Raw genomic sequence first — 12,500 nt, 5'->3', positions numbered from 1 at the left:
ACTTCTAGGAGATCAACTTTTAAAAATTGCACGTGACCGAGATCATGCAGCATTTGTCCTGTTCTGGGCTTATTTCACTTAGGTTTTATTCATGTTATCACAAATGACAGGATTTCATTATTTTTATGGCCAAACAGTATTCCACTGTGTACATGTACTCCATTTAAAAAAATTCATTCATCCTTGGATGGACACATAAGTTGATGCTGTGTCTTGGCGATTATGAATGTGCCACAATGAGCACAATGAGCACAGCAGTACAAATGCCACAACGAGCACAGCAGTACAAATATCCCTTTGATGCTGATTTCATTTCCTTTGGATAATGGGGTTGCTGGATCACATGGTAATTCCAGTTTTAATTTTTTGAGGAACTTCCATACTGTTGTTCATAATGGTTGCACTGATTTACATTCCCACCGTCGGTGTATAGGAGTTTCCTCTTTCTCCACATCCTCGCCAGCATTTGCTATGTTTTGTCTTTTTTGGAGACAGCCATTCTAACCAGGGTGAGATGATAACTCAGAATGGTTTTGACTTGCACATTCCTGATGATTAGTGATCTTGAGTGTTTTTTCATATGCCTGTTGGCTGTTTGTATGTCTTCTTTTGATAGACGTGTAATCGACCAATTGTCCTTTTTTTTTTTTTTTTTTTTTGAGTTGGAGTCTCACTCTGTCACCCAGACTGAAGGGCAGTAGCACACTCCCAGCCACTGCAGCCTCGACCTGCTGGGCTTCTGCAATCCTTCCACCTCAGCCTTCCAAGTAGCCAGAACTACAGGTGCGCGCTACCATGCCTGGCTAATTTTTTTGATGTATTGCAGAGATGAGGTCTTGCCAAGTTGCCTGTGTGGGTCTCGAACTCACGGGCTCAGGCAATTCTCTTGCCTCAGCCTCCCAAAATGCTGGGTTGACAGCTGAGCTACCGAGCCCGGCTGTCCATTTTTGAATCTGAATTTTTCGTTTTGGTTTGCTGTTGAGTTGTTTGAGTTCCTTATATATTCTGGCTATTAGATCATTGCTAAAGGAACAGTTTGCATTTGTTTTCTCTCATTCATCAAATTGTCTCTTCACTCTGCTGATGGTTTTCCTTTGCCGTGCAGAGCATTTTCGTTTGATATCATACCATCTGTCTAGTTTTGTTTTTGTCTCCTGTACTTTGGAGATTGTTCCCAAAAACTCCTTGCCTGGACCAATGTCATGAAATATTTCTCCTATGCTTTCTTTTAGTAGTTTAGCAGTTTCTTATCTCACACTTAAGTCATTAATCCATGTTAGGTTGATTTTTGTAAGTGGTAAGATTTTGTAAGTGGACAGGGGTCCAGTTTCATTCTTCTGCATGCGGATACCCAGTTTTCCCAGCACCATTTATTGAAGAGACTGTCCTTTCCCCAATGTGTGCTCTTGGCAATGTACGTGTTGGCTGTAAATGTGTGGATTTCTTTCTTTTTTATTTTAAATCCAATTTATTTTTATTTATACTAATAACTATACATACTTATGGGGTACATGCGATATTTTGGTGAATGCAGACAATGGGTATTGATAAATCAGAGTAATTAGGATAGCCATCATTTTGAGCATTTATCATTTCTTTATGTTGGGAACATTTCAAACTTCTAGCTGTTTTGAAATATATGATAAGTTATCATTAACTATTATCACCCCCTGTGCTGTTGAACATAGAGCTCATTCCTTCTACCTGACTGTATTCTGAACCCACAACCAACCTCTCTCTGTGTTGATTTACTTCTACGTTCTCTATTCTGTTCCATTGACCCATATGACTGTTTTAATGCCAGTGCCATGTTGCGCTTTGGTTACTGTTGCTTTGATGTATATTTTAAAGTTGGACAGTTTGACACTCCCAGCTTTATTCTTTTTGCTCAAGGTTGCTTTGGCTATTTGCCTTTTGTGGCTCCATATGAATTTTAGTATTGTTTTCTATTTCTGTGGAAAATGTCATTGATAGTTTGAGAGGGCTTGCATTGAATCTGCAGATCACTTTGGGCGATATAGACATTTTAAAAATATCAATTATTCCAATCCATGAACATGGTATATCTTTCCATTTATTAGTTAATTATGAATTCCTCTTTAATGTCCTTCATCAATGCTTTACAGTTTTCACTATAGAGAACAAATTGCCTTATTGCCAAGTAAATTGAGTACAGTGGTTATTAACACTCTCGTCTTTGTATTGTGCATTTTGGGGGTGTGTAGACATATTCCTTACAGCCCTTCAAGATCACCAAATACTGAGTGAATTCCCAGAATTGCAAACTGAGATGCCAGAGGGATGAGTTGAGTGTGTGAATGAGGAACAGGAGTCAGGCCAGGGAGTGGTGAGGACCATGCAAACCTGAGCACTAGTGCTTATCCAAAGTGGTCGTCTGCTGCTCAGCCCCAGTCACAAGCTTTGTGTGGAAATAAAAGCCAGGTCTGATTTTTCAGGAGAAACAAGATTTCTGATTTTTATATAAAGGTGGTGGGCAATCAGTTTCAAAATGCTTAAGAAACCCACCTTGTAGGCCAACCTTAACGGGCACAAACCTGCGAACCAGATTCAGCACCCTGTCCACCTCTGCACCAACACAGAACCTTCTTCTCACTTCTTATCTCCTCCTTAGTGGAAGGCTTAATGGAGAGAGAAGTCACAGGAGCTTTCTCTCTGCCCCCATTGTAATGTTAGCAAGCCTTCAAGACACCCACTGCATCTCCTGACTTTCCAAGTAAAATCCTTGTTCCATGAATACATCATAGCTCTGTGTTCCTGTATTCTTGCTTGTGTTGTTTTGTCTTCTCTTATCAACTCCACTTCGCCTGACTATATCTTACTTTACCTTTTAAACCCTACTTCAGGGTCACCTCCTTCTGAAAACCTTTCTTAATGTCATCTCCCTTCTCACTCTTCTCTGGGCATTCACTTTAGATTAAGTACCCCATAGCACCTGGGGATAATATCCCAATTTTTTTTTTGAGATATAGTCTTGCTCTGTTGTCCAGGGTGGAGTGCAGAAGTGCAATCTTGACTCACCACAGGCTCCATTTCCTGGGCTCAAGCTATCCTCCCAACTCTGCCTTGCAAGTAGCTAGGACTACTGGCATGTGTCATTTCATCCAGCTAACTTTTTTTTCCCCCTGGAGATCAGGGTCTCACTCCATTGCCCAGGCTGATCTCATACTCCTGAGTTCAAGCAATCTTCCCAAAGTGCTGGAATTACAGGTGTAAGCCACCACACCAGCCTCCAAACATCTGAGGAAAACAGTGTCTTAACCCCAGTTCTCTAGAAAAAAATGGGTAAGGCCTACAGGCTAACACATGAACAGCAGATATAATCCCAGATTTTAAAAAATTGAGGGAAAACAATATAAGGCAAGAAAGAACAAAAAGTAAATATAGTTCAAGCAAAGATTATGTCACTGAGTCGGCCACCGTTTCTCAAGGAAGGTAAGCTGCTTAGTCCTACATGACACCTCTCAAGAGGCAACAGGAACGACTGCACTTCCAAACAATTACCCAGGGAAGAGGCGTGAGCGTTGATCCACTGGCATTTTCCTGTCTTCCTCCTCCCATTGGTCAACATTCAAGCCACAGTACAACAACCTCGCCCCAGCAGAAGGGGGGCCCTGGGACACACGAGCCTAGCAGCCCTTTGCCTCTACCACAGCAAATTCTGTGCTGTGTGAAGTGAGGCCTATGTGTCTTCTTCAATGACACCAATAATATCTTCGCCACTGATGTCTTCATCATCTGCAGAGTGCCCAGCACAGGGTCGGGAGGTGGGCAGGTAAGCTTGGCTTCATTCAACTGGGTAATCCTTGAGGTAATCCAGTGGAATGAATGTAATGCAGAGGTGAATGATAATAATCTGGAAATAATCAAACCCACCTTTCAGCCCAACTGCATAGCTGCAAGGGCCCTTGCCGGACCAGGGTGCACGGACTTCTGACCTTCACCTCCACCTTGGTTATGTGCCACAGACAGCCTCACCTTGGGTGGTTGCTCTACACAAAAGTTCACCAGGTTGAGAATTCAGCAGCGTGTATGAGGTCTATAGTCAGGCACCTAGGGCTTTCGTCTTGTTACTGTTGTGCCATGTTCAAATGCCTACAATGCAGTTGATTTCTGTACAAGAAGGCTTTTGCACACCTTTGCAACCAAACACAAATATTCCTTTTAATGGTCTTTGTTGCACTCACCCGTTTTAAACAAATCTTGTTCCAGTAGGGCTCCTGCCAGCCCCAGAATTTCCCTCATACCACTGAATCAACAACAAATGAATACCTTTATGTGGAAACAGAGTCTCCGAGATCCATCCCTGTTGTCATGATTAACAGAAGCTCCTGTTTGAAGGCTGAACAACACTCTAGCTTCTCTATGTATCCATCTGTCAGTGGATGTGCAGGGAGTTTCCGTATCTTGACTGTGTGACTAGTGCTGCAGGGCCCATGGAGGGAAGGGACCAGGGAGAGGTAGGTCAAAGGCAAAAACTTCCAGTTATGTAGTAGGATGACCAAATCTAGAGATTCAACAGTGTGAGGACCACAAGTCTCTTGGCTTGTATCCCGGACCTTTGCTAAGAGAGTAGATTTCAGGGGCTCTTCCTACACACACACACACACACACACACACACACACACACACACACACACACACGCTCGCAGGCAACTGTGAGATGATCGTGTGTTAGTCTGCTTGACTGTAGTCACCATTTTAATACATATGTGTATATCATAATATCATGCTGTGCACCTTAAATGTAAACAATGGGGAAATAAAATTTCTTTTCAAAGAAAAGGCATCCCCATCCAAATGAATATTTACATATTTGCCTTTCCAATTCCCCAGCCCGTTCATCTTGAGCAGTCACTCAACACACAGGGGCATTTGTCTGTGTCTGTCCGTTTTCCCAGCTGTCTGCTGGAGACCCACCAGCACACAGCACTCAGCCAGGTCCTTCACTCACGGATGGTTCGAGAGGCTTCCTGTTTCATAGACACTCAACACGCACCCCAAAAGTCAGATGGAAAATCATCAACTTGCTCTTTTCTGGGACGGACAAGCATGGGATAAGAAGGGGGGATTTACAGAATAAATTCTGCGAAATAAAGTCAATCATTAGATCTAAATTAAATAAATTTATAGTCATACTTGTTACTTTAAGGATTCTGTCCCTATGATGGACACAGTGACTCCCACACTTTGGGAGTCCGAGGTGGGAGGATCACTTGAGACCAGGAATTCAAGAACAGCCTGGGCAGCATAGCGAGACCTCCTCTTTACAAAACATCAAAAAATGAGCCAGGCATGATGGCGTGCACCTGTAGTTCCAGCTAGTTGGAAGGCTGAGGCAGAAGGATCACCTGGGCCCAGGAGTTGGAGGCTGAGGTGAACCGTGATTGTACACAGCAATGAAGTGAGACCCTGACTCAAAAGGAAAAAAAAAGCAATGAATTCTGTCCCTAAAAGTAGACTTGACTCTTCCCTCCACCAGGAAAGGTTGGTCCACCTTCGTTATCTGCTGGAGTGACACATAACTTCACTACCTCACCCTCTGGCAACTCCACTTCCTAAGGGCGGAGTAGCCAAGCAGGTAACTCATGAGCTTCCTGTTCTATTAATCATTTATCTGTTATCGCTATGGCCTTTATTTAAAGATAGTTTGCAAATATTCACAAGCTCTGAAGCAGGCAGGAAAGGAGATTCTGTGCAGTGCAGTGGTATTGCTGGGTCTTGACTGTTTGCCCTGCGTGGACACAGCAGCCTGTATCCCACACGGGCAGTGGTCCCTCTGTGGAGAGTGCACGGCCTCAGCCGGACAGAAGGCCTCAGCCTGCGCCTTCTTCACAGGACATTCATTTGGAGCCAGTGTGACAGAAAGTCAACATGGGAGGCTCAAAGGACAAGTGCATCTTGTCTCAGGCATCTTGGTCACCATGTCTCTCCTAAAGTTTGTTGCATAACCAGACTGGCTTTATGATGCCACAAAAGTAACAGGAGTCTGGAAATAGGGACCGCATGTTTTGCTACTGACACTGCTTTGCCTGGAATCAGGCCAAGTCCTAAATAAACCTTTTTTTTTTTTTTTTTTTTTTTTTGCACATGAAGGCAGGCAACACTAACATGAGGCAAATTTTTGGAACCAAAAAAAGTTTTTAAAAGAATACTTTAAGAATGCAAATGCATTTAAAAAAAAAAAAAAGGCTGGAAAATGCCCCAGCCAGGCTCATAGGGTCAGCCTGATCTGAAGATGGAGGGAATCGACAAGCCATCTGGACCACTCCGCGCACGGAGTCACAGGCGCGGGAGGTCCCGGAGCAGGAGGGCAACCTGAGCGGCGTCTGGCCAACCACAGGGAAGCACGGCTGCAGGGCGGCCGGGGCCTGCGGTCCTGGGGGGCCTCGGGGGCGGCACTTGCTCTCCCTGTCCCAACCAGGTGAGGCTGACTCATCAACTCTCTTGGCGCCACTTAAAGGGTGACCGTAAAGGGTCATGGATTCCATAAGTGTCTTCTTCACTAGTCAAAAATAAAATGACCCGAGAACAGGCTGCTTCTGTTCGCAGGATACAGGTTTCGCTCCCCTGCCCTCCCCCCCTTTCCCCTCCCTCCCTCCCCTCCTCTTTTCCCCACCTCTCTCTCTTCGTGTCCCCGCCCCGCCCCCTGTTCTCATCTGTCCTCACCCTTCCCGCTGAAATCTCAGCCTGGCTCGTGCCTTGATGTCTGTGCTGAGGACCCCGGGGGCATCTCGATACCGGCTGAGGGTCTGGCCTTGCCGCCGGGGTCTAATGAAGCCTCACACTTGCCAGAGCAAAGGCTTCGTTCGCCCCGCAGTCCCTTCCGCCCGCCAAGTCGCCCTCACCTCAGGCGAGGGCCCCACCCCCCAGGTGCTCGGACCCAGCCCTGGAGAGGCATCCTTGATGCGTCCGCTCGGCCCACGTCCGGCCCAGCGGCCCACCCTCGTGGCCCCATTCCAGGCCTGCCCCCCTCCACGCCCGCCTCTGCCTCCGCCTGCATCTCTCTCCTGGCCCAGGGCAAACGCGTCTCGGCCTGTCCTCCCCCTCTGCCCCGCTGAAACCTGTCACCTTGGCCCGGGGCACCTTTCCAGCACCTGAACCATCGTGCCGTGCTCGCATCCAGAACTCTGACGATTTCTTCTTCCTCCACAGTAGACGTCAACCCTCACCCCGGTCCCCGAGCCCCTGCGCGGTCCGCTTCGGCCCCTCCAAATTTCCTCCAGCCCTTCTCCTCTCCCTCTGGCCACGCTGAATCTTTCCTGTGAGCCCAGTGCGAGGAGGCTTTCTGCCGCAGGACCTCTCTCTGTCTGCCTGGAATCTTCTCCCTGGTGCCTCACGTATGACCGGCTCCTTCTCGTCCTCAGACCTTGGCCCCCTCACACCCACCACAGGCGTCTCCCTCTTGCCTGTCACCGCACGTCCCCACTCACATCTGTGACTCACACTTTTGCTTGTGTTTAGGTGGAAGGGAGCAGCGACCAAAAATCAACGCACTGGGGGGTTCCATCTAAAGAGACATTACATAAATGAGTTACTACTAATTCTCCCTGCAGAAAGAAAGATCAAGCAAGTTCCATTTGGCTGTTATATTTAATATCTGTGAGCTTTTCTTATTTTAATTAATACCGTGGGGCTATAAAATAAAGTGCTTGTGGTCTTAATGTCATAGGATATTTTCCCCAAAGTATTTCTAAATGGAAATTTTATTTATTTATTTATTTTTGAGTTGGAGTCTCACTCTGTCACCCAGACTGGAGTGCAGTGGCCGCTCCCGGCCACCGCAGCCTCGACCTGCTGGGCTCCGGCGATCCTTCCGCATCAGCCTTCCGAGTTGCCGGAATTACAGACCTGCGCTACCATGTCCGGTTGATTTTTTGATTTATTGTAGAGATGAGGTCTCGCTGCCCAGGCGGGTCTCAAACCCACGGGCTCAGGCAATCCACTCGCCTCAGCCTCCCAAAGGCACGGGATGACAGGCTGAGCCACTGAGCCCGGCTTGGAAATTTTATTAAATACAAATTACACAGCATCATGTCTTTGCTGTGATTCTCGCAGCAACTGACACATGTTGTTTGTGTGTGTGACATGTGTGTTCATTTTCTGTGGCTGCTGCCACAAAGTATCACAATACTCGTTTCCTAGGACTGCCGCAACAAAGTATCACAAACTGGGTGGCTTAACACAACAGAAATTCATTGTCTCATATTCCAGAGGACAGACGTCCAAAACTCAAGTGTCAGCAGGGCCGTGCCCCTTTGAAGCCTGTGAGGGGACCCTCCTGGCCTTTCCAGGCTTTGTGCAGCCAGTGGCAACCCCTGGCGTGCCTCACCTGTGACTGCTGTCCTCACTCTGTCCCTGCCGTTCAGACCCTCCCTGTGTGCCTGTCTTCACAAGCTGCATTTCCCTGTCTAAGGACGCCCAGGCCACTGCTCTGCTTTTCACTTTCAGCAGAGCATTCAGTACATTACATGAGACACCAACGTTACGATAAAAAGGCTTTGTGTAGATGACTTTGCCAACTGTAGGCTGGCGTAAGTGTTCTGAGCACGCTTAAGCTAGGCTGGGCTCAGCAGGGATGGTTGGTGGGCTAGGTGTGCTAAATGCACTAAAGAAGCAGCAATTCAGTCTATGCTGGGCTATCATAACCCCACCATAGGCCAAGGTGCCTCTGTGCTAAACAGTCCCATCCCACCAGCTTGCCTGCAACCACCTGGCCTAGGCTACACCAGCCATGTGGCTCCCAGGACCTGAGTTTTCCCATCTGCAGAATGAGGAGTCGATCCCAGTGATTGGTCTCTTACAATCCCACTTGTCCATTTTCACATCCTCATCTTCCATACTTTTCTGGTGTCACAGTTAAGCTCATACCACTGCAACTGTCAGATTTTACAGGTTTTAAGAACCCAGGCGTGCCTTGGAAGTTCGTAAGCTCTTGGTCTGCAGACATAGCCCTACCTACAGGGAAGATGGGCCGGGGAGTCTCCCAACAGGTGTCTCTCAGTGGGGGGGAGCTCTGTGGGCTTTGGGGGCTGGACGGTCTTTGTGGTGTGGGAGTGTCCCCGGCAGTGCAGGATGCTGATTATCCCAGGCTGGGCTCCCACCCCACCCTCCTGTCATTCTGGCCACCCAAATGCTCTCACACAGTGCCACCTGCCCTCGCAGTGGGCAGTGCCGCCCCTGTGAGAACCACCAAAGTCGAGAGATCTGAGTAGCTGGGCCAGGCCTGGTAGAAGAGTCATTCATAACATTGACAACAGCCCCTCCTGCCACCCCCCACCCGGCCCGGGTCCCGTCTCCGGGCTCTTCCTTCTCCTTCTCCTCCCCCCAGGCCACCACCACATCCCCCCCAAAATGGCCCGAGGTCCCAGCAGGGTCTCCCCTTCCCCCCTGCGGCTACTCTGGGACCCGTCCTGCCACTGCCGAAGGGCCATCCACCCGGGGAAGAGGCAGGTGACGCAGGAGAGCCCCACCTCGGCCGAGCTGGAACCTGACTGGAAGCACCTAGGTTGGGGTGTCCAGCCTTTCGGCTTCCCTGGGTTGCTTTGAGTGAAGAGGAGCTGTCTTGGCTGCACATACTTTATATGATAGAGTTCGTGTACAGACATGATAAGACTTCTTTTATTATAAAGCTTAGGAAAATGAGCGCGATATAAAACCTGTGGGAAATCTGACCTTGTTTTTTGTAAAACTAACCTATCGGTGTCTGGGTCGACGGAAGCGGTCGCAGTTCTTAGCGAGCTCTCAAAGAGCTTCTCTCTTCACGCTTTGCTCTCCGTGGGCTTCATCGTTGAAAACAGCTGCTCCCACTCGCATGAGCTGCCAAAAAACCACATCATGAGTCAGGCGTGAGTGTGAACCTCAGAAATGGAACTACACACGGGGTCACAAAGAAAGTAAACGCTCAAAACACAGGGTGTCGCAAGCGTCTGGGCCACATGCAGTGCGGTGCTGAGCCGTGTGCAGGTCATGGGCCTCAGGCTGGACACACCTGATCATCAGGAGATGTCCATGGTGGTGGGGACAGACGGCCCTCTGTGGCTGACCACCCTGCTGCCATCAACGTCTCCCTCTTACCCGGACACAGCCTGTGTTCCACAGCTTGGCTCCCTGAGCAGCGCTTGTCTCCACAAGGAGCACCTCACATCAAGCCACCCTGCCCTTTCTGGCCCCCAAGATGTCACCGACCGGGGGCATCCAGGGGGTTGTTGAGACACAGGTGGCCAGAGAGGGCATGGCCCTTGGGAGAAGTCTGGGGCTGGCAAGGGAGGCAAAAGACAGCAAAGCAGAAATTACACACTCTGCAAAAGAGCAGAGCAAGTGGTCACTGTGCTGGGTGTTGGCCTCATCCTCTCACCTTCTGCCCCGTTCCACCGCCAACTTGACTGCAAATCCTTTTGTGGTTCATTTTGCACAATGATTGGGTACTCATGTGCACAGGTGTGAGATGTGTCGCTCTGAAACCTTGTTAGGACGTGGGCACATTACCAGTCTGACAAAAAAAAAAAAAAGCAGGAAAGACACTTGACTGTAAACTCTAGGAAAAGAAAGTCTATCTCTGTCTTGGTCATTGCCCCAGCAATCAGCACATCCAACACACTCACTCCGCAAAAGCTAAAGAACGAAGGAGCAAATATATAAAATCAGGATTTAATAAACCTCTACAAAAGTTTAGTCTGTGTCGTATGGGAACCTACCATAAAGCACAAGCGACACCTTCAACCAACAGAGAGAAGAGAAATTGTTCAATAACTCTCTAGGGTCAACTGAACAACCCAAGCTAAGCTGACCCCTCTTCCCTCATTCATATCAAAATCAATTCCAATAAATTAAATACGCAAGCCCTCAAACATGAAGCCATTAAAAGAACCTGAAGAAATGCACAAGAAGATTTAAACGTCCTAATGCAGAAAAGTTTCTTCTAAGTGAGTCAAAGAAAAAAAGATTCCTCTATTTGAAAGTAAGAATGAACACCTCCTTCACACGTACATACATACTCAAAACACAAAAGACAAACAGCAAGCAGGGGAAAATAATTGTTACGCTTGACAAAAGCCTCCATCATATAAAGCCTAGATTGTAGTATAAATAAAGTGTTTTACAAATAAGTAATGAGAAGGCTAATAACTCAAAAGAAAAACAAAGGACACAAACAAGCAAACCATAGAAAAATTCATCCAAATGACTTCAAAGGAACAGGGTATACACTCTCAAGGGTATCACATGAAAGAAATGTAAATTAAACAAGATACCATTCTTTATCTTGGAAACTAGCAGAAATGAAAAGGTTTGCTCGTATTTCGTGCTGGCCAATATATGTGGGCAAATGAACACCCGTGAATTGTCCTAGGGGTGTAAATTTCACCTTTGAGAGTAAGCCTCATGGGTCAGCTGGTCTTGGAGAGTGGTCCAGCCTTTTATGCCTGTGTGGAGGAAAACTTGGCGACATCCATCAGAATTTTAAATGCACATACTATTTGGTCAGCAGTCCTATTCTAAGATTTTATTCTGCAGATAAGGAAACATGAGCAAACATATAAGATATGTATGCATCAGCCGGGTGTGGTAGCACGCACCTGTAGTTCCAGCTACTCGGAAGGCTGAGGTGGAAGGATTGCCGGAGCCCAGCAGGTGGAGGCTGTGGTGGCTGGGAGCGGCCACTGCTCTCCAGTCTGGGCGACAGAGTGAGACTCCAACTCAAAAAAAAAAAAGATATGTATGCAAAAGACCAAAAACAACCTAAGTGACCTTCAGTGGCGGACTGATGAAATCAAGTTTGGATCATACCCACAGAAGATTCCCATGTGGCCACTGAGAAAGCCATGCGCCCATGACATCTATCTCTTCAGTATACGAAACATACAGGCAGGAAGTCATTGCATTAAGTGAAAGAAGCCAGGCACAAAGAGACAAATGCCGTGTGCTCTCACTTGCAGGCGGAAACTAAGAAACTGGACCACATGGAAACAGAGAGCGGGAAGGCGGAGAACAGAGTCTGGGGAGGGTGAGTGGGGGAGGGGGATGAAGAGAGCCAGGTCAAAGGTTACGAACACACATGAGATGAAGGAATAAACTCAGCCTTTGATAGCAGAGTAGGGCGACGAAACAAAAACGTATTGTACTGGGGACACGCACACCCTAAGACTCTCAACTTGATCACACCCGAAGACTCCCTACTTGATCACTACGCATTGTATACATGTAACAAAATTTCTCATGTATCCCGTAAATGTGTAGGAACAAAAAAAGAGATGTGTTGTCGTAACGTGTCATCAAAAAGAAAGAAAGAAAAGTATCCATGTAACACACACTTACGTTGCCTTTGGGAACAGAGTGCACGGACAAACTCGCTTGTTGAGGGAAAACAGGCGATCAGATATAGCTCCACAGAGAAAGGCAACAAGAGAGACAGACATGGCTGAATATGCCAAGACTGTTTCTGGAAGAACTCAAGTAGCCTCTGGGGGAGGCACAGGAAGTCA

Source organism: Carlito syrichta, unplaced genomic scaffold, assembly GCF_000164805.1.
Source record: "Carlito syrichta isolate Samal-C Ts95f unplaced genomic scaffold, Tarsius_syrichta-2.0.1 Scaffold302454, whole genome shotgun sequence".
Lineage (NCBI taxonomy): Eukaryota > Metazoa > Chordata > Mammalia > Primates > Tarsiidae > Carlito > Carlito syrichta.
The sequence above is the reverse complement of the archived record's forward strand: the minus strand, read 5'-3'. Positions refer to the sequence as shown.